This window comes from Leucoraja erinacea, unplaced genomic scaffold (assembly GCF_028641065.1).
Source record: "Leucoraja erinacea ecotype New England unplaced genomic scaffold, Leri_hhj_1 Leri_364S, whole genome shotgun sequence".
NCBI lineage: Eukaryota > Metazoa > Chordata > Chondrichthyes > Rajiformes > Rajidae > Leucoraja > Leucoraja erinaceus.
Genome location: NW_026576265.1, coordinates 32,135 through 56,499, shown reverse-complemented (window position 1 = coordinate 56,499; position 24,365 = coordinate 32,135).

The window sequence follows — 24,365 nt, the reverse complement described above, 5'->3', positions numbered from 1 at the left end:
ATACACGGGCTGGAAATAGCCGCGCGTCAAAGGCATCCGCGCCCCGACCCCAAAGTTCAAAGTGCAGGGGGAAGATTTAATAGGAACCTGAGGGGCAACTTTTCCACACATGGAACGAGCTGCCGACGTTCAATAGACATTTAGACAGGTACCTTGACAGGGCTGGTTTGGAGGGCTATGCTCCAAACGCGGCCAGGTGGGACTAGTGTAGATGGAGCATGTTGCCCGGTGAGGGAAAGTTGGACCGAATGACTAATTAACCCCCTCTCACGGCTGCCCTTGTGACAGGCTGATCCTGGCGGACCAGTGGTGCGTAACGGAGTACTCCAGGGAATAGAATCTTTATATGGTTATATGGTTATATGGTGGGGATACGGGTGTGAGGTCCACGCTCGCGTCTGTCATTACGTCTACTGGATTCACAGTACGATCGCTACGAACGGAGCCGTGTCCATGGAGGCCGCGCCCTTTAGCCCACCGACATATAATGGACCATCAATTGTCCTTTCACGTTACTTATATGTTATCTCGTGTTTACGCCTATTTCTTTCACATTACCGACAATCTCCTCCAGAAACCTACATGGTGACAAGGAGAACGAGTAGTTCCCAACTCCGGGCAATTACCTGCCCATCCCCCTCCCACTACGCTTCACCACCTTGGGCGTTGTCCCACTATCTCATAAATATAAAGGTATCTCTCCTCATTGCCGGGATCCTCTCTAGTCGCCAATGGATTATCCCGTACCCGCTGGGCCTTATTGACCCTCATATCCCTTGGGCTTTTAGCTTTAACCAACACACGTGGGTGTTCGGGGTAGCGTTGGTGAATTTCAATCGTTTCCGCTAACTACCCCCACAATTCTGAATGTCCACAAGTAACTCACTTGGAGGGTAGCGATCGCATAATGCTCTACTTCTCCCCTGGGGCGAAGGTGGTTTCAATCATGCCAATCAGTGTCATGTGAGGCCGGCCGAGGTCGTCAGAATCCCCCCTTGTTTGAGCTCAATCGGTGGTATGTCCACAAGCATGGCTGGCCTCAATTCTTCTATTTACTGGGATGTTTCCGCATGTGAACTTCTCGCGCCTGCACATCCCTTCATGGGGGAAATCCAGGGGGGCGGGGACACACGTCCCCTCCATGTTTTGAGAGGTGGGGACACCCCACCCCCCCTAGAATTTTTTGTGATCAGAATTTTGAAATTCGGAGAAAAAAACTATACAAATCTCCGTTTTCCGATTGATTCAGATTCAAATTTATTGTCATTGTGCAGTGTACAGTACAGAGACAACGAAATGCAGTTAACATCTCCCTAGAAGAGCGACATAGAATATGAGTAATACATTAATATATTTACGTTCATGCAGTCATAGTAGTGCAATTATTTTTTCCTCTTGGAAGGAGTGGGGGGGGGGGGGGGTTGGCAATCACCGTGGTACAGTGTTGAGTAGTGTAACAGCCGCGGGGAAGAAGCTGTTCCTGGACCTGCTGGTCGGGCAACGAGCGGAAGTAAAGGTGTGAGACTGACGATAGTAGAGGATGAAGGCGTCCTGGTAGAGCAAAGATCAGAGATCGGAGCTTGAATCGGCCCGATCGCGGGGCATTTCATGGCCCGGAGCGGCGCGGCTTAAAATCGGCCGCGGGATCTTCCATCAACTCGCTGTAAAATTGCTGCTTCCCGACGTTGAAGGAGGATGGAAGCCCCGCTGCCGATTTTAAGCCGCGCCGGGTGATGACAGGCCCCGCGAACGGGTCGATTGAAGCCCCACGATTCTGAGTGGACTAAGCTGCATTGGTGAACAATAGACAATAGACAATAGGTGGAGGAACAGGCCATTTGGCCCTTCGAGCTAGCACCGCCATTCAATGTGGTCATGGCTGATCATCCCCAATCAGTATCCCGTTCCTGCCTTCTCCCCATATCCCCTGACTCCGCTGTTTTAAGAGCGCTATCTAGCTCTCTCTTGAAAGCATCCAGAGATCCTGCCTTCACCGCCCTCAGAGGCAGATAATTCCATAGACTCACAACTCTCTGTGAGAAAAAGGGGTGTCCTCGTCTGCGTTCTAAATGGCTTACTCCTTATTCTTAAACTTTGCTCCCTGGTTCTGAACTTACCCCAACACCGGGAACATGTTTCCTGCATTTCGTGGGTCCAAGCCATTAACAATCTTACATGTTTAAATGAGAATCTCCCTCATCTTTCTATACTCCAGAGTGTACAAGCCCAGCTGCTCCATTCTCTCAGCATATTACAGTCCGCCATCCAGGGAATTAAGCTTGTAAACATACGCGGCACTCCCTCAATAGCAAGGAAGTCCTTCCTAACATTAGGAAACCAAAACTGCACACAGTACTCCAGGTGTGGTCTCAATAGGGTTCTGTAAAACTGCAGCAGGTCCTCTTTGCACCTATATACGATTCATCTTGTTATAAAGGCCAACATGCCAAACGCTTTATTCACTGCCTGCTCTCCCTGCATGCTTACTTTCATGGACTGATGCTGTTCTGGTTCTAAGGGCCAAATGGCTTCTCCTGCACCTATTTGCTATGTTTCTCCGACCCATTCATTCTATGTTCGCTTTTACTTCTAGAGAAAAGCTGAGTAATTTTCCCCAACCCTACCTGTCAAAGCAACGTCGAAGCCCCCATTACATTCCAGTTTATTTTTACATTCCCTCCAATATTCCCATGTATACGTCAAGAGTTTCGTTCATTAACATTTCTAACGCCTGACATATGGTATTGTCGGGAGTTTTAACTATTACTAGACCAAGTATAGAACCGTTGGGTCTGCTCTCCCGCGCACCCGTTCCTCACCCGTAGCCGGCACAGGAGGCGTGGTCCCCAAACTCAAGCCGTTCCCGAAGCTAAGCTTCCAGCACTCCCCATTCCTCCCTCAGCAGTGCTCTTAAAAAAAATCCAATTCCACTTGCCCTGCGTGTTGCAATAGCAATCTTCCCTCCCCCTGCTAGTCTATCCATCGTGACGTCATCAGTTGAGCTGCCGTTGTGACGTCATCAGTTGAAGCTGCCATTGTGACGTCATCCGTCGAATCCGTTGAAATTCAAGGTATTTTGATGTATTTTTATTTTAAACAGCAATGTCGATAAATAAAGCATAAATGGTTTTGTGAAAGTGATCTCTGCCTCGAGGGGGAAACAGAACAGAAAATCTTGTGAAAGTTGGTACTTTCAAAGATTTAATCGAGATTAACGTGTCCAGTACAGGATGAAATCTTCAATCTGTGCTTGCGGAGCCATTGTGATGTAATTGGCTATATTTAAGAGGGAGTTAGATGTGGCCCTTGTGGCTAAGGGGATCAGGGGGTATGGAGTGAAGGCAGGTACAGGATGTTTCTATGTTTCCCTTCATCTTTCAACCAAAATGCTTAGTGTTGCTGAAGACATCTGGAAGAGTTCTGTCCACCGCTTCAAAGCTTTCTCTCCTAATCATTGGACATTCATCCCAAACAATGACTCATTTGCCTCATGAAATGTGCCGTCTTAGAGTTCTTCCCCATGTTGCAGAATGTATCCTCGGCCACTTGGCTGGGTATCTTGAATGGAGAATGTATAGTTGTTCCTCCAGGCAGAAATGTAGCTGCTATCCCAGAGGATACTACAGCAATAGCCACATCGCCTTGACCTCTAACTTGTCCTGACATGATGTTGTAAAAGCAGCCTAAAGACAATTTCAGTTGTTAATGAACACTGAAGATTTTGTGCAAAACATTTTTTCTGAGGTGGGGGCTCTCGGGGTGATGTGGGGGGTGGCAAATGTTGTGCAGCCAAGGGAGGGGCACGGCTTCAGGTGGGGGGTTCTTGTGAACTGATGAGAAGGGGGGGGGGGGGTTGTCGTCATGCAGGGGATGTGAGCGGCTTCAGTAGGAGGTGCATCCTATAGCCAGGCGGAGGTCACCATCTTGAGGTGGGGGATGTCAGTGGAAGGGGGGGGGGTGGGGGGGGTGAGCGATTTACTCATGACCTGTGGACTCACTCACTGCATTGGGGTTAACTCATGGCCTTTGGACTGACTCTCACAGCTTGTGGACTGAATGATGCCCAACTTCTGGAGTCACGTCCGACTTTTGTAAACTGAAAACTGTAACATCTACATTGAGGAACAGCTTCTTCCTGACAGCCATCACGCTATTAAACTTAACAAATAAGCTCTGAACTACGAAATACTATATTATTACACACACACACACACACACACACACACACACACACACACACATATATTTCACACACACAAGCACACACACACACACACACACACATATATTCATACACACACACATATTCACACACCACACACACACATATGCACACGCACATATTCACTCACACACATATTCACACACACACGTACACACACATATTCACACACACACATATGCACACGCACATATTTGTTCACACACACACAAGCACACATATTCACACACACATATTCACACATACACACACGCACAAACATTCACACACACACACATTCTCATACACATATTCACAGACTCATTCACGCACACACAAACTCAATGACACACACATTCACACAAAGACCCACACACACATAGACTCATACACACACACACACGGACTCACTCTCACACACAAGCACACACATACTCAATCACACACACATACACAGACTCTTCCCCCATCTCAAGACGCTGCCCTATGGGTGGTAAATGTCGTGCAGCCAAGGGCAGCTTCAGGCGGAGGTTGTCGTGAACTGATGAGAAGGGGGTGGTGTGTCCTCATGCAGGGGATATGGAGGGCTTCGTTAGGGGTGCGTCCTATAGCATGGCCTTTAACGCATGGCCTTTGGACTGACTCTCACAGCTTGTGGACTGACTGATGCCCGACTTCTGGAGTCACGTCCGACTTTTGTAAACTGAAAACTGTAACATCTGCATTGAGGAACAGCTTCTTCCTGACAGCCATCACGCTATTAAACATAGCAAATAAGCTCTGAACAACGAAATACTATATTATTTCACACACACATATATATTCACATACACTCACACACATATGCACACACACTCGCACACACACACACTCATATTCACACACACACACTCATATTCTCACACACACACACATATATAATCATGCACACGTACACACACACATATTGATACACACACACACACATGCATACACATATACACACGCACCTATTCACACACGCATACACACGTACACATATTCACACACACATATTCACGCATACACACAAGTATTCACACGCACACACATTCTCATACACATATTCACACACACAGACTCATTCACGCACACACAAACTCAATGACACACACATTCACACAAAGACCCACACTAACACATAGACTCATACACACACACACACACACACACACACACACACACACACACACAACACACACACACACACACACACACACACACACACACACACACACACACACACACACACACACACACACACACACACACACACACACACACACACACATATATACAAACACACACATACACACAGACACACACACAGACTCAATCACACAGACACACACATATATATATTCACACACACATATATATTTATATATTCACACACACACACACATATATTCACACACACACACAAACACACACATATATCCACGCACACACACACATATTCACACACACACATATATAGACACACGCACACATACATATATATATTCACACACACACTAACAAATATATCCACACATAAATATTCACGCACACATATACCCACGCACACGCACATATATCCACGCACACATATATTCACACACACACACGCGTATATATTCACACACACACACACATATATACACATCCTGCGGTAGAGTTTTGCTGAAACAAAATGCTGCTTTTAAATAACGTCCAACAAACACACACTTACCTTAGAAAAAGCAGCCGAATATTTGAACGAATCTTCAAATCCTGCTGAAACACAATGCTGCAACATACACACACACACACACAGATTTTGCTGAAACACAATGCTGCAACAAACACACACTCACAGCTTGTGCTGAAACACAATGCAGCAACACACACACACACACACACACACAACACACACACACACACACACACACACACACACACACACACACACACACACACACACACACACACACACACACACACACACACACACACACACACACACACACACACGCACAGCTTTTGCTGAAACACAATACTGCAACAAACACACACACATATTCACAGTTTTTGCTGAAACACAATGCTGTAACAAACACACACAGCTTTTGCTGAAACACAATGCTGCTAGAGCTTTGCCCAGTTGTCGGGGCTATGGGAGCACCTGCGGGTGAACAGCAGGCCCTTCTCCTGCTCCGACTGTGGCAACGGCTTCAAGTCGTCCAAGGACCTGAAGGTGCACAGGCGCCTGCACACCGGGGAGCGGCCCTACACCTGCAGCGACTGCGGCAAGGGCTTCACCTGGTCCAACATCCTGTTCTCCCACCAGCGCACCCACACCGGCGAGAACCCCTTCACATGCGCCCAGTGCGGCAAGGGCTTCACCAAGAGCCAACGGGACCACCAGCGGTTACACCCCGGAGAGAGACCCTTTGAGTGCGCTGAATGTGGCGAGGGTTTCACCCGCATGTCCAACCTGTAGCAGCACCCGTGCGCACACAGCGGTGAGCGTTCCTTCCCTGCCCATCCTGTGACCCTTCACCTGCCCGCTCAGTGGCAAAGCCTTTTCCCGCTCCTCCAGCCTGTTGGCACACCCCGACGTGGATAGGCACTGTTTAGGTAGGCACAATATGCTGGAGGAATGGGTAATGTTTCGTATCGAGACCCTCTTCAGTCTCGACCCCAAACAACAACAATTCCTTCTCTCACGAGATGCTGCCTGTCCCGCTGAGTTACTCCAGCATTTTGTGTTCTTTTTTGTAAACCAGCATCTGCAATTCCTTGTTTTTAAACCATTCTGGTTAACCATCTCGGCACCTTTCCCAAAGCCTCCACATCAGTCCTGTAATGGAGTGACCATAACGGTACGCAATACTTCAAATGCCACCTGACCAATGTCCCTTAAAGCTGCACATATACATTTCTCCCCTTATCTCACACTCTTGTATCTGCTTATTTTCCCTCGCCTCTGTCACTTACTCCACTCACCTGTCGGTCACCCCCTCATCTGTTAACATTGTGAGAGTCTGAAGAAGGGTCCAGACCCGAAATATCACCTATCCATGTTCTCCACAGATGCTGCCTGACCCGCTGAGTTACTCCAGCACTATGTGAAATGTCACCTATCCATGTTCTCCACAGATAGAAACATTGAAAATAGTTGCAGGGTAGGCCATTCGGCCTTTCGAGCGTGCACCGCCATTCAATATGATTATGGCTGATCATGCAACTCAGTATCCTGTGCCTTCTCTCCATACCCCCTGATCCCTTCGGACACAAGGGACACATCTAAGTCCCTCTTAAATATAGCCAATTAAATGTCCTCAACCGCCCTCTGTGGCAGTGAATGCCACATATTCGCCACTCTCGCCACAGATTCGCCACTCTGTAAAAAAACTGTGATCCCTTGTTATGGACATCCCCAACATCGGGAACAATCTTCCTGAATCTAGTCTGTTCAACCCCTTAAACATGTTGTACGTTTCTATAAGAGCCCCCCTCAACCTTCTAAATTCTAGCGAGTACAAGCCCAGTCTATCCAGTCTTTCTTCATATGAAAGTCCTGCAATCCCAGGAATCAGTCTGGTGAACCTTCTCTGTACTCCCTCTATGGCAAGAATGTATTTCCTCAGATTATGAGATTAGGATGCTACCTGTCCCGCTGAGTTACTCCAGCATTTCACCTACACTTGCGCTCGGTCCGTCAATTCCTGCTGGATCTCCCGGCTGCCAACCATATTAACTCCCCTTCCCACTCCCACACTGACCTTCCTCTCCTGGACCTCCTCCATTGCCAGAGTGAGGTGACACGCAAACTGGAGGAAGAGCAACTCACAGCTTAAAGCCCAATAACACGAAAATTGAATTCTCCAAATAAGAAGACCCCCCCCCCCCCCCCCCCCCCCCCCACACACACCACCGCTCTTCCTAATCAAGTCCTGGAGTCTGTCCCGAACCCATCAATCTTTCCAGCTTTCTCTCCCGACTCCCATCAGCCGAAAGAAGGATGCCCACCTGACACGCGCCTGTCCATTCCCCCAAAGTGCCGGTGGAACTCAGCAGGTCAGCCATCCGGTAGAACTCAGCAGGTCAGCCCTCCTTGGCCCTGTCGAGAATGCGGTTCAATTCTTTGGATGGGAAGTAAGGCCCGAGCTGGTCAGTCATCGGCAGCCATCCTGGTGGCCCACCTCTTCATCATTCCGCTGTCCGCTCGCTTGTGGAAGGCGTCAGGATCCATCCGGTTTCACCGCTTCCCGTCCACCGGCCATTGCCCCTCAACTCTGAACGGTGGGAATTCGCTCTCTGCCCCTGGACATCCGCAAAACTCCGGCTGCGGTGAACACAGACTTTGGCTCGTTAACCCGCTGGAGCCAAGTTGTATTCCAATGCAATACATGTCTTTTCAATGAAATAAGCTGAGCTGGGATTGAGGCTTGGAAGGCTGAGCTCACCACCCCACAATAAAACACAATACATGATATATAAAAGCACAGTTAATTACTTCCAAACGCACAATACATGGTTTAAGATCAAGAACGGGTGGTGTGGGCAGAGAGAGAGCGTGTGTGAGAGAGAGAAAAGGGAGACTGCACACCCACACCGGCGCGCGCCCCTTCACCTGCTCCCACTGCAGCAGGCGTTTCAAAAGTGCACGGGGTCTGTGGGAGCACCAGCGGATGCACATCGAGAGTGACCCTTTGTGTGCGCTGAGTGTGGAGAGGGTTTCACCCGCATGTCCAGCCTGTGGCAGCACCGGCGGTGAGCGTCGCTTCCCCTGCCCGTCAATAGATAATCCGTGCAGGAGGCCATTCAGCCCTTCGAGCCAGCGACGCCACTCACTGGGATCATGGCTGATCGGCCACAATCAGTACCCCGTTCCTGCCCTCTCACCATATCCCCTGACTCGCTATCTTTAAGTGCTCTATCTAACTCTCTCTCTTTAGAAAGCATCCAGAGAATTGGCCTCCACTGTCTTCTGATGCAGAGAATTCCACAAATTCACAACTCACTGGGTGAACAAGTATTTCCTCATATCCATTCTAAATGGCCTACCCCTTATTCTTAAAATGTGGCCCCTGGTTCTGGATTACCCCCAACATCGGGAACATGTTTCGTGCATCTAGCGTGTCCAATCCCTTAATAATATTGTGTTTCAATAAGATACCCTCTCATCCTTCTAAACTCCAGTGTATACAGCCCAGTCGCGTCATTCTTTCAACATATGACAGTCACGCCATCCCGAGAATTAACATCGTGAACCTACGCTGCACTTCCTCAATAGCAATAATGTCCTTCCTCAAATTTGGAGACCACAACTGCACACACTACGCCAGGTGTGGTCTCACCAGGGGCCTGTACAACTGCAGAACGACCTCTTGTCTCCTATACTCAACTCTTAGGATGGCCAGCATGCCATTCGCTTTCTTCACAGCCTGCTGTACCTGCATGCTAACTTTCAATGACTGATGTCCTGTGGTAATGGCTTCACCCGCCTTGACCACCTGTTGGAGCACCAGCAAGTCCACACTGGCCAGCGCCCCTTCCTGCCCGCGCGGTGGCAAGGCCTTTGCCCGCTCCTCCAGCCTGCTGGCTCACCGCGACGTGGATAGACACTGTTTAGGTAGACATAAAATGCTGGAAGAAATGGGTCACGTATTTCTTCTTCAGTCTCGACCCGAAATATCACCCATTCATTCTCTCACGAGATGCTGCCTGTCCCGTTGAGTTGCTCCAGCCTTTTGTGTTCTTTTCTGTAAAGAAGCATCTGCAGTTCCTTGTTTTTAAACCATTCTGGTTAACCATTTCTGCACCTTCCCCAAAGCCTCCACATCAGTCCTGTAATGGAGTGACCAGAACTGTATACAATACTCCGAATGCTACCTGATCAATGGCCCTTAAAGCTGCACATATACATTCCACTCTCCTTATCGCACACCCTTTTATCTACTTATTTTCCCTCGCCTCTGTCACTTCCTCCACTCACCAGCCGGTCACCCCCTCATCTGTTAACATTGTGTGAGTCTGAAGAAGGGTCCAGTCCCGAAATGTCACCTATCCATGTTCTCCACAGATGCTGCCTGACCCGCTGAGTTACTCCAGCAATCTGTGAAATGTCACCTATCCATGTTCTCCACAGATGCTGCCTGACCCGCTGAGTTACTCCAGCACTCTGTGAAACATCACCCATCCATGTTCTCCACAGATGCTGCCTGACCCGCCGAGTTACTGCAGCACTTGGTGTTCGAGTCATACAGTGTGGAAACAAGCCCTTCGGCCCAACTAGCCCACACCTATCACCATGTCCCAGCTAAACTAGTCCCACCTGCCTGCGTTTGGTGCATATCCCTCCAAGCTAGTCTGATCAATGTACCTGTCCAACTGTTTTTGAAACGTTAGAATAGTCCCAGCCTCAACTACGTTCTCTGGCCGCTTGCTCCATACACCCATACAAAAAGTTACCCCTCAGATTCCTATTACATCGTTTCCCCTTCACCTTGAACCCATGTCCTCTGATTCTAGATTCCCCCACTCTGGGCAAGAGATTCTGTGCAATTGTGTTCTATGCAAGATTCCGGCATCTGCAGTTTCTTGTGTCTCCTTCACCTATATCCACCTATCACTTGTGAGGAAGGGTCTCAGCCTTAAACGTCACCAATTCCTTCTCTCTGGAGATGCTGCTGCCTGTCCCGCTGAGTTACTCCAGCAGGAATCTGTCCGCAAATCACATGCCAGTCTTTTTCCTGCCCCATTTCTATTTTTCCAACTTACTCCACCCATCCTCTCCAATCAGTCTGAAGAAGGGTCCTAACTCAAAATGTTGTTTTGACTAATCTGGAAATTTTTCAAGATGTAACTAGGAAAATGTACAAGGGAGTGTCAGTGGATGTAGTGTACCTGGACTTTCAGAAAGTGTTTGATAAGGTCCCACATAGGAGATTAGTTGGCAAAATTAAGGCACTTAATTGGGGGTCGAGTGCTGACATGGATAGACAAGTGGTTGGCAGGCAGGAAACAAATAGTAGGGATTAACTGGTCCCTTTCAGAATGGCAGGCAGTGACTAGAGGGGTACCGCAAGGCTCGGTGCTGGGAACGCAGCTATTTACAATATACGTCAATAATTTGGCTGAAGGGATTCAAAGTAACATTAGCAATTTTGCAGATGACACAAACTTGGGTGGCAGTGTGAACTGTGAGGAGGATGCTATGGGAATGCAGGGTGACTTGGACAGGTTGCATGAGTGGGTGGATGCATGGGAGATGCAGTTTAATGCGGATAAATGTGATGTTAACCACTTTGGTTGCGGAAACAGGAAGGTAGATTACTATCTAAATGGCGTCAAGTTATGAAAACGGGAAGTACAACGGGATCTGGGGGTCCTTGTTCCTCAGTATTTGAAAGTAAGCATGCAGGTGCAGCAGGCAGTGAAGTAAGCAAATGACATTTGGCCTTTATAACAAGAGGAATCGAATAAAGGAGCAAAAAAGTCCTTATGTATTTGTACAGAGCCGTAGTGCGAGCACACCTGGCGTATTGTGTGCAGTTTTACTCCCCTAATTTGAGGAAGGACATTCTTGCTATTGAAGGAGCGCAGCGTAGGTTTACAAGGTTAATTCCAGGGATGGCAGGACTGTCATATGCTGAGAGAATGGAGCTTCTGGGCTTGTATACTCTGGAGTTTAGAAGGATGAGAGAGAATCTCATGGAAACATCAGATTGTTAAGGGTTTGGACACGCCAAGTCAAGTCAAGTCAAGTCACATTTATTTATATAGCACATTTAAAAACAACTCTCGTTGGCCAGAGTGCTTTACATTTGTTAGAAGAATAGCACAACAAAACAAACTACATACATATATACATGTAGCTCGCACTCAGAGGACGCCAGGAAAGGCTTGGGAGTATAGATAAGTATTTTGTCTTGACTTAAAAGAGTCGATGGAGGGGGCAGTTATGATGGGAAAGGGGATGCTGTTCCACAGTCTAGGGGCTGCAACCGCAAAGGCGCGGTTGCCCCTGAGCTTATGCCTAGACCGTGGGATATTCAGCAACCCCAAGTCGGCCGATCTGAGGGGCCTGAGAGTGGAGTGGTGGGTGAGAAGACGTTTTATTTAGGTGGGGACAAGCCCATTGAATGCGTTGTAAACATGGAGGAGGATCTTGAAGTTTATACGGAACTGCACAGGGCGCCAGTGGAGAGAGGCCAGGTTCGGGGTGATGTGGTCCCTTTTTCGGGTGCCCGCCAGGAGTCTCGCTGTGGCGTTTTGGATCAGTTGCAGGCGGTACAGGGAAGAGGGGCGGGAGGAGGGGGGAGGGTGTCCCCCTCCCATTGAAATTGTGCAATATGGTGCATACTGCAGCGAGTTTTTTAACTTAAACTTGAATACAATATATATGCTTTAAATTGGATTGGAGCGTTTTCGAAAGGGAAAGGCTGTGCGAACACTGATCACTGGCCTTGGGGGTACCCGGTGAGGGAGTGGAGCAACCGAGTGGGGAGAGCGTGTGGAAGAAGGGGGTCCCCCCTCCAAGGGTAGGAACTTTTTGAAATTTGATGTATTAAAATAATGTTTTAGTGCACTGTAGAAGTATGATTTCAATGTTTTTTCTATTAAGTATTTTTAAGAGGGAACGTTTTAAGGGGTAACTTTATCCACACAAAGGTTGATGAGTGTATGCAACAAGCTGCCAGAGGAGGTAGCTGAGACAGGGACCATCCCAAAATTTAAGAAAAAGTTAGACTGATACATGGATAGGATAGGTTTGGAGGTATGGACCAAAAGCAGGTAGCATAGCTGGGACCTGTTGGCGGGTGTGGGCAAGTTGCGCCGAAGGGCCTGTTTTCACACTGTATCACACTATGACTACATTATACCTCCACCATGCATGAATGATTCAAAAGAAAGTGTGTCCTCCATCTCAGTCCTAACTGGCCCCTTTATTCATAAACTATGACCCATGGTTCTGACATCGGGAACATTTTTCCTGCAGTAAGTGAAAATCTAGTAGTCTAGCCGGATGCTTTCTCCAACCACCCGCATTTGAAGTTCATTATCTTCCACCGTTTCTACCCAGTGTTTGGTACTTACTTCCAGCAGCCACTGGTTGCCCTCCAGGATGCACTCTCTCTCCTCTCAACCACCCTCGCTCTAAGTGTCATATTCCTGCTCCTTATTTATTCATTTATTGTTCCAAATAAACCTAATTTCCAGAGCTACCCAGATTACCAGGGCCACAGTTTAAGAATAAGGAGTAATCCCAGAACCAGGGTCCACAGTTTAAGAATAAGAAGCAAGCCCAGAACCAGGGGCCACAGTTTAAGAATAAGGAGTAAGCCATTTAGAACGGAGATGAGGAACCACTTTTTCTCACAGCCTCAGAGGGCGGTGGAGGCAGGCCTTCTGGATGCTTTCGAGAGAGAGCTAGATATGGCTCTTAAAATAGCAGAGTCAGGGGATATGGGTAGGCAGGAACGGGATACTGATTGGGGATAATCAGCCATGACCACATTAAATGGCGGTGCTGGCTCGAAGGGCCTAATGGCCTACTCCTGCACCTATTGTCTATTGTCTATTACGTGCTCTCCCATCTTATGTCCTGGAAAGATACGTTTCCATTTGCGCTGTCTCCAACGTATATTTGTTCCATTATTTTGGGGGTTTGATTTATTGATAAGACAAGCATGTATTGGAGGGACTGAATCAGTCTAAAGAAGCGTCACAACCCGAAACGCCACCCATTGAAAAAAAAAAAAAACCCTCTCTCCAGATACACTGCTTGTCCCGCTTAGTTACTCCAGCATTTTGTGTCTACTTGCGATTTAAACCAACATCTGCAGTTCTTTCCTTCACGCTTGACAGCATGTGATGTCATCAGCGAAAATGTTGTCCTGCTCCTTTGAATTGTTGTCTAATACTTGTTTTTAATCTGTATATTACAGAGCAGCGGGACGCGCGAATGGTAGTCACCATCATGGCTGATGGTGCGGATCAGGGAGGAGATCCAGTGGCCTCGACAACGTAGAATAGAATAGAATAGTGTCTTTATTGTCATTGTAACATGAACCATGTACAACGAAATTTAAAAATGTCAGCCTGTCAGTGCACCATTCAAACATTTCTAAAAGCTAACGATGCATACAAGATAAAATATTAAAAGATAAACAACTAAAATAAATATCACGAAAATAGCACGCATAAAAACCCAACCCTCCATCCTTCTGTCGATTTCACAGTGTACCACATTCCCTTAGTATGTCTCGCCCCTGCGTTCCTTGGCGGCTACATTTAGTGCTTTTATAGCAGTGGGGTAAAAACTGTTTTTTAGTCTGTTCGTCCTTGTCCTTGTAGATCTGTACCGTCTGCCTGATGGCAACAGTTCAAACAGGGAGTGTCCGGGGTGGGAAATGTCCTTTATGATACTCTGGGATTTTTTTGGTGCAGCGGGAACTGTGTAAGTCCTCCAAGGTAAGGAGAGGGCAGCCGACAATCATCTTGGCGTTGTCAATGGCCCTCTGGAGCGCTTTCCTCTGAGCCGCTGTGCAGCTGGTGTACCACACGCATACACAGTATGTTATTATGCTCTCAATGGAGCACCGATAAAAGGACAGCAGCAGTCTCTGAGTGATGTCATTCTTCCTGAGCACCCTCAGGAAGTGCAGTCTCTGCTGGACCTTTTTCAGCAGCGCAGTGGTGTTCACGCTCCACGTCAGGTCCTCCTCAATATGGTTTCCCAGGAAGCGGAAATCCGCCACCCTCTCCACACAGTCCCCTCCGATAGTCAATGGTACCATGTCCGTTTTATTCTTCCTAAAGTCTATTATTAATTCCTTTGTCTTTAAGGTGTTGAGGAGCAGGTTATTTTCTTCACACCACACTGTCAGCTGCTCCGCCTCATCCCGGTAGGCGTACTCGCCCCCCCCCCCCCCCCGGAGATGAGTCCCACCACCGTAGTGTCATCCGCAAATTTGACAATGGTGTTGCTGTGGTGGGCGGGGGTGCAGTCATGTGTGTAGATGGTGTAGAGCAGGGGGCTCAGTACGCAGCCCTGTGGAGAGCCGGTAATGAGGCTGAGGTCCGTGAATGTATGATGGCCCACTCTGACTCTCTGGCTGCGACCCGACAGGAAGCTATTTATCCACGTGCAGGTGGAGTGTGGAAGTCCCAAGTCCCCCAGTTTGTCCATCTGACGTTAATCTGCAACACCCCGTTGCCTGTCCAAACGTGGACAGACAACTGTGTGTTGCAGATTAACGTCAGATATAAATGTCCCAACAATGTGACCAGATCAGATTGCACACACGGGGAGAGGGAATAGGGGATCAACGGTAGGGCGCCAGGCCTGTGCCAGAGAGAATACAGGAATGACAGGGCAGGTCTGTCTGCATTAGGATAATTTGATGGGTATAAAGTCTCCTTGGGAGCAGTTACTAGAGGGGGACGAACATGTGATGATTAGAGGTTTTTACATCTGAGAGAACTGTTTAGACTCAGTGTGTCAGTTAGTGGAGGAAGCAAAGGAGTTATGTTTTGTGAGCCTTGGCGAACAAAGGATGTTGAAGTTCCGATGAGGGAAAATAAGTGAGCATTTTTCAAGGATGGTAAGCTATTCTCTGAGCCATTTGAGGTTTGATGGGGAAATGAGAGAAGGAAGGAATTAGCAAGGTCTAATGAGGCCCGAACCCAAAATGATTGATTGTAGTTGGGGAGAGAATAGAGAAAAAGTGGTGGGAGCCGGGCAAGTAAAGGTTGAAGGTACACAAAAAAGCTGGAGAAACTCAGCGGGTGCAGCAGCATTTATGGAGCGAAGGAAATAGGCAACGTTTCGGGCCGAAACCCTTCTTCGGACTGATCGGGGGTGGGGACAAGAAAGGAAAAAGGAGGAGGAGCCCGAAGGCTGGGGGATGGGAGGAGACAGCAGGGGGACTGAGGAAGGGGAGGAGACAGCAAGGACTAACAAAATTGGGAGAATTCGATGTTCATGCCCCCAGGATGCAGACTCCCCAAACGGATTGTGAGGTGCTGTCCCTCCAATTTCCGGTGCTGCTCGCTGTGGCCATGGAAGAGACCCAGGACAGAGAGGTCGGAGACGGAGTGGGAGGGGGAGTTGAAGTGCTGAGCCTCCGGGAGGTCAGCTTGGATATTGCGGACCGAGCGGAGGTGTTCGGCGAAACAATCGCCCAACCTCCGCTTGGTCTCACCGATATAGATCTGCTGACATCTAGAGCAGCGGATGCAATAGATGAGGTTGGAGGAGATGCAGGTAAACCTCTGTAGCACCTGGAACGATTGCTTGGGTCCTTGAACGGAGTCGAGGGGGGAGGTAAAGGGACAAGTGTTGTATCTCTTGCGGTTGCAAGGGAAAGTGCCCGGGGAGGGGGTGGTACGAGAGGGAAGGGAAGAATTGACAAGGGAGGTATAACCATATAACAATATAACCATATAACAATTTACAGCACGGAAACAGGCCATCTCGACCCTTCCAGTCCGTGCCGAACACATAATCTCCCCTAGTCCCATATACCTGCACTCAGACCATAACCTTCCATTCCCTTCCCGTCCATATAACTATCCAATTTATTTTTAAATGATAAAAACGATCCTGCCTCCACCACCTTCACTGGAAGCTCATTCCACACAGCTACCACTCTCTGAGTAAAGAAGTTCCCCCTCATGTTACCCCTAACCTTCAGTCCCTTAATTCTCAAGTCATGTCCCCTTGTTTGAATCTTCCCTACTCTCAGTGGGAAAAGCTTTTCCACGTCAACTCTGTCTATCCCTCTCATCATTTTAAAAACCTCTATCAAGTCCCCCCTTAACCTTCTGCGCTCCAAAGAATAAAGCCCTAACTTGTTCAATCTTTCTCTGTAACTTAGTTGCTGAAACCCAGGCAACATTCTAGTAAATCTCCTCTGTACTCTCTCTATTTTGTTGACATCCTTCCGATAATTAGGCGACCAAAATTGTACACCATACTCCAGAATTGGCCTCACCAATGCCTTGTAGAATTTTAACACTATACTCAATGCTCTGATTAATAAAGGCCAGCACACCAAAAGCTTTCTTTACCACCCTATCTACATGAGATTCCACTTTCAGGGAACTGTGCACAGTTATTCCCAGATCCCCTGTTCACCTACATTCTTCAATTCCCTACCATTTACCATGTACGTCCTATTTTGATTTGTCCTGCCAAGATGTAGCACCTCACACTTATCAGCATTAATCTCCATCTGCCATCTTTCAGCCCACACTTAAGCCTCACACTGGCATAAATCTCTCTGTAGACTTTGAAACTCTACTTCATTACCCGCAATAAATTATCTTAGTATCATCTGCATACTTACTAATCCAATTTACCACACCATCATCCAGATCATTGATGTACATGACAAACAACAGTGGACCCAACACAGATCCCTGTGGCACCCCACTCGTCACTGGCTTCCAACCTGACAAACAACCATCCACCATTACTCTCTGGCATCTCCCATTCAGCCACTGTTGAATCCATCTTGCTACTCCACCATTAATACCCAACCATTGAACCTTCTTAACCAACCTTCCATGAGGAACCTTGTAAAAGGCCTTACTGAAGTCCATATACACAACATCCACTGCTTTACCCTCATCAATTTCCCGAGTAACATCTTCAAAAAATTCAAGAAGATTAGTCAAACATGACCTTCCAGGCACAAATCCATGTTGACTGTTCCTAATCAGACCCTGTTTATCCAGATGCTGATATGTATTATCTCTAAGTATTCTTTCCATTAATTTGCCCACCACTGACGTCAAACTAACAGGTCTATAATTGCTAGGTTTAATCTTAGACCACTTTTTAAACAATGGAACAACATGCGCAGTTCGCCAATCCCCCGGCACCATTCCCGTTTCTAATGACACTTGAAATATTTCTGCCATAGCCCCTGCTATTTCTACACTAACTTCCTCAATGTCCTAGGGAATATCCTGTCCGGACCTGGAGGCGTATCCACTTATATATTTCTCAAAAGTGTCAGTACTTCCTCTTCTTTGAATCTCATAATTTCCATAGCTACTCTACTTGTTTCCCTTACCTCACATGATTCAATATCATTCTCCTTGGTGAATACCGAAGAAAAGAAACTGTTCAATATCTCCCCCGTCTCTTTTGGCTCTGCAGATAGTTGTCCACTCTGACTCTATAATGGACCAATTTTATCCCTCGTTATCCTTTTGCTATTAATATAGCGGTAGAAACCCTTCGGATTTACTTTTACCTTACTTGCCAAAGCAACCTCATATCTTCTTTTAGCTTTTTTAAATTTCTTTCTTAAGATTCTTTTATAGTCCTAAAGCACCTCATTTACACCATTCTGCCTATAATTATTGTAGATCCCCCTCTTTTTCCGAACCAAGTGTCCAATTTCCCTTGAAAACCATGGCTCTTTACAATTTTTACGATTTCCTTTCAACCGCACAGGGACATAAAGTTTCTGTACTCTTAAAATGTCACCTTTAAATGTACTCAATTTCTCTTCCATATCTTTCCCATAAAACAAACTGTCCTATATTACTCCTTTTAAATCCTTTCGCATCTCCTTAAAGTTAGCCTTTCTCCAATCAAAAATCTCAACCCTATGTCCAGTTCTGTCCCTCTCCATAATTATATTGAAACTAATGGTATTGTGATCACTGGACCCGAACTGTTCCCCAACGAATAGCTCTGCCACCTGACCCATCTCATTTCCTAACAGGAGGTCCAGCACCGCCCCTTCTCTAGTAGGTACTTCTATGTATTGCTGCAAAAAACTATCCTGCACACATTTTACAAACTCCAACCCATCCAGCCAATTTACAGAATGTGTTTCCCAGTCTATGTGTGGAAAATTGAAATCTCCCACAATCACTAACTTGTGCTTACTACTAATATCGGCGATCTCCTTACATATTTGCTCTTCCAATTCTCGCTCCCCATTTGGCGGTCTATAATACACCCCTATAATTGTTTCTACCCCTTTCCCATTTCTCAGTTCCACCCAAATAGCCTCCCTAGACGAGCCCTGTAATCTATCCTGCCAAAGCACTGCTGTAATATCTTCCCTGATAAGCAATGCAACACCTTCACCTCTTGCCCCTCCAATTCTATCACACCTGAAGCAACGAAATCCTGGAATATTTCGTTTCCAAACACAGCCCTCCTGCAACCATGTTTCACTGATCGCCACAACATCATACTTCCAGGTGTCAATCCAGACTCTAAGCTCATCCACCTTTCTTACAATGCTCCTAGCATTAAAATATACACATTTAAGAAACCCACCCTCTCTTATTCTCTGTTTATTGTCTTTTTCTTCTCTCTCCCCTACATTTTGGGTCAGAGTGCTACCATTCTCTGCCCCCTGCTTCACACACTGACTGCTAGCTTTCCCAATTTGAGTCCCTCCCCCCAACCATACTAGTTTAAAGTCTCCCCAGTAGCCTTTGCAAATCTCCCCGCCAGGATATTGGTCCCCCTCGAGTTGAAATGCAACCCGTCCTTTCTGTACAGGCCGCACCTTCCCCAAAAGAGGTCCCGATGATCCAGAAACTTGAATCCATACCCACTGCACCAGTCCCTCATCCACTCATTTATCCTCCTCCTCGCTCCATTCTTACTCTCACTGTCACGTGGCACAGGCAGTAATCCTGAGATTGTTACCTTTCCAGTCCTTCTCCTTAACTCTCTACCTAACTCCCTAAATTCTTCTTTCAGGACATCTTCTCTTTTTCTACGTATGTCGTTGGTACCTATATGCACCACAACCTCAGTCTCCTCTCCCTCCCATTTCAGGATTTCATGGTTATGGAGGGAGCGGTCTTTGCGGAAGGCAGATATGGGGGGAGATGGGGAGATGTAGCAAGTGGTGGGGTCACGTTGGAGGTGGCGAAACTGACGGAGGATTACCTTTTGTATGTGACGGCTGGTGGGGTGAAAGGTGAGGACTAGGGGGGGACTGCCCTTGTTGCGAGTGGAGGGATGGGGAGAGAGAGCAGTGTTGCGGGGTATGGAAGAGACCCTGGTGCGAGCCTCATTTATGGTGGAGGAGGGGAACCCCCGTTCCCTGAATGATGAGGACATTTCAGATGTCCTGGTGTGGAACGCCTCATCCGTGGAGCAGATGCGGCGTAGACGGAGGAATTGGGAGTAGGGGATGAATTCCTTACAGGAAGCAGGGTGGGAAGAAGTGTAGTCCAGATAGCCATGGGAGTCAGTGGGTATATAGTGGATGTCGGTCAGAAGTCTAGCACCTGCAATGGAGATAGTGAGGTCAAGGAATGGTAGGGAAGTGTCGGAAATGGTCCAGTTGTATTTGAGTGCCGGATGGAAGTTAGTGGTGAAGTGGATGAAGTCAGCCAGTTGTGTGCGGGTGCAGGAGGTGGCACCAACGCAGTCGTCGATGTAGCGGGGGTAGAGGTTGGGGAAGTGAAAGTTGAATATGGATTAGGTTGTGAGGGGCTGTTGATTGGCAGATGGCTAGAGATGAAATGGCGCCAAACACAGACTAAAATGTGAAAATGATTCAAAGGTCTTTTAAAGCCACAAGATGTTTGAATTATGTGAAATGTAAATCTAGTGGAGAGATTTTGGTGGAAGTGTTTTGTGGAAAATTAGTGGATGGGGAATTGATTACGCATTGGGACAAGGAAAGAAGGAAAGGGACTAAGAGGTATTGAACGAGGTTGGAGAATTCCATCTTGTAGTATACTGCAGTGCCCTTCAGCCTATGCTGTCTGTGTCGAACATGATGCCTAATGTAGAAGTGAGGTAAATAGGTCATCGGAATTCGGCGTGGAGTCGGTAAACTTAATACCCTGTTTCCATTGTATATCTTTCAAATCAATATTCCCCGCATATACACGGCCCTATTTTAAAGCTCTTCAATGCCATTATCTTACCAGCATCCACCACTATCATTGACAGGGAGATACCCTTCGGATTCTGCAAAGTTCTTCCGCTATCGACTTAATAGAGAATAAGTGCAGGAGTAGGCCATTCGGCCCTTCGAGCCAGCGCCGCCATTCAATATGATCATGAATTATATACATGACATACATTTATACAATCATTAACTGGTGTAGATCATGTATTACACGTATAACGCGTTCTTACATTCGGGAACATGGTTACCTAACTGGTGATATTATTTCCCTGTCCTAACGGCCTTTGTTTTAGCCGGTGATTATATTTATTCCATCCCTCCCTCGCAAAGAGGTGGGATTTCAATTAGAGCGCACTGGTTTGAATAGATGCAAGCGGCATATCCAGCTTCTCTCCTGGGCGTGCAATACACGAAGCCGATGAAATGACACAACTCTCACACCATATATAGACACAGAATGCTGGAGTAACTCAGCTGAAGAGGCAGCATCTCTGGAGAGAAGGAATGGGTGGCGTTTCGGGTCGAGACCCTTCAGAAGCACTCTGAAGAATGGTCTCGGCACGAAACGTCACTCATTCCTTCTCTCCAGAGATGCTGCCTGTGTTGTGCGTGGGAGCTTGGGTGCGTTCCGCAAACACCGAGACGGTAATAAATAAACTGTCTGTCCCCGCGGCCGGGGTGAATCACCCTGGTGTGGGTGTCAAAGACCGGAGGTCAGAGTCGGGAGGGGGGATCACCCTGGTGTGGAGGTTGGGGTCCGATGGCGGTGCATCCCGGTCAGTGACTGGAACGCTCCCGATGGTGGAGACGAAGGATAGAGTATGGGGGGGGGGGGGGAGAGAGGGAGGGGGTGGGGGGGGGGGGGGGGGGGGGGGGGGGGGGGGGGGTGGGGGGGGGGGGTGGGGGTGGGGGGGGGGGGGGGGGGGGGGGGGGTGGGGGGGGGGGGGGGGGGGGGGGGGGGGGGGGGTGCTGGGGGGGGGGGGGGGGGGGGGGGGGGGTGGGGGTTGGGGGGGGGGGGGGGGGGGGGGGGGGGGGGGGGGGGGGGGGGGACCTGGGGGGGGGGGGTGGGGGGGGGGTGGGGGGGGGGGGGGGGGGGGGGGGGGGGGGGGGGGGGGGGGGGGGGGGGGGGGGGGGGGGGGGGGGGGGGGGGGGGGGGGGGGGGGGGGGGGGGGGGGGGGGGGGGGGGGGGGGGGGGGGGGGGGGGGGTGGGGGGGGGGGGAGGGAGAGGGAGAGAGAGAGAGAGGGAGACAGGAGAGAGAGAGGGAAGAGAGAGAGACGAGGAAAGAGAGAGACGAGGGGAGAGAGAAGGGGGAGACGGGAGCGTGGGGTTCATTTTACCACACAAGCCATAGCAAAAGGATTTGCGTATAGGAGCAGGGAGGTTCCACTGCAGTTGTACAGGGTCTTGGTGAGACCACACCTGGAGTATTTCGTACAGTTTTGGTCTCCTAATCTGAGGAAATACATTCTTGCCATAGAGGGAGTACAGAGAAGGTTCACCAGACTGATTCATGGGATGTCAGGACTTTCATATGAAGAAAGACTGGATTGACTCGGCTTGTACTCGCAAGAATTTAGAAGATTGAGGGGGGATCTTATAGAAACTTACAAAACCCTTAAGGGGTTGGACAGGCTAGATGTAGGAAGATTGTTCCCGATGTTGGGGAAGTCCAGAACAAGGGGTCACAGTTTAAGGATAAGGGGGAAATATTTTAGGACCGAGATGAGGAAAATATTTTTCACACAGAGAGTGGTGAATCTGTTGAATTCTCTGCCACAGAGGGTAGTCGAGGCCAGTTCATTGGCTATATTTAAGAGGGAGTTAGATGTGGCCCTTGTGGCTAAAGGGATCATGGGGTATGGACAGAAGGCAGGTACAGGATACTGAGTTGGATGATCAGCCATGATCATATTGAATGGCGGTGCAGGCTCGAAGGGCCGAATGGCCTAGTCCTGCACCTATTTTATACGTTTCTATGTTTCTATAGGTGACTGGGCAATCTGAACCCAAACAACAAGTTGAAAGCGGCCAAAGGTGTGCATCGCTCGGGAAGCCCCCACTCTCCCACGGCTACCCTCCGCGGGATGCTTTGATGGGTGCTTTGAAGGGGGTGGGAACCACAGACTGACTTGTTAGCCAGAAAACCAGCTAGCTAGACAGATAGCGAGCTGGCTCGATTGCTACATGTCTTGATGACGAAATGTTTAGATAGGCAAATGCCTGGGCGGGTAGATGGTAGAGGATTATATGGGGAGGTGTCTAGCTGGCGTTCTGGCAAGATGGCTGGTCGGCTGGCTGGCAAATTGTCTAGATGACTAGATGGATCGACGGCTTGATGGATAGATAACCTGGTATGTATTTATCTAGCTACATAGACAGCTAGATAGATACAAATGCTGGAGAAGCACAGCAGACGAGGAAGCATCTATGGAGCGAAGGAATTAGTGACGTTTCGGGTCGAGACCCTTCACTGATGTGGGTATGGGGGGGGGGGGGGGGAAGAAGAAAGGAAGTGGCGGAGACAATGGGCTGTGGGGGAGCTGAGAAGGGGAGTGGAAAGAGGGAGAAAGCAAGGACTACCTGAATTTGAAGAAGTCAGAGGAGGCCCAAGTCGGATTCGGAATGTGAGGGGGAGTTGAAGTGCTGAGCCACCGGGAGATTGGTTATTGCGAACTGAGCGGAGGTGTGGGGCGAAGCGATCGCCAAGCCTACGCTTGGTCTCACCGATGTAGAGCAGCTGGCACCTAGAGCAGCGGATGCAATAGATGAGGTTGGAGGAGGTGCTGGTGAACCTCTGCCACACCTGGAAAGACTGCTTAGCTGGAGAGCCTGATAGCTAGAAAGATGCATAGCTAGATTGCTAGATTGTTTATAGCTAGAAAGAATTTATAGCAAATAGCTACCTAGTGGTGAAAATAGCTGGATATCTATAAGTTAGTGTACGGTTCCGTTCACCTCTATTCCGGTGTGGGCGTGTAGCTCAGGTTCACCACTATACCAGTGTGAGCATGTACCTCAGGTTCACAACTACCCCATTGTGGGCATGTACCTCAGGTTCACAACTATCCCAGTGTGGGCATATGCCGCAGGTTCACCACTATCCCATTGGGGGCATGTACCTCAGAGAGATGTGACCAGGGTGGATTTGAAATAAAGACAGCAATACATATTAGACACCACAATAAACTACGTGATGCTCTCGGCTACGTTTAGTCGATGTCATGACGTTTTATTCTTACAATTAATAAGCTAAGGCATTCGT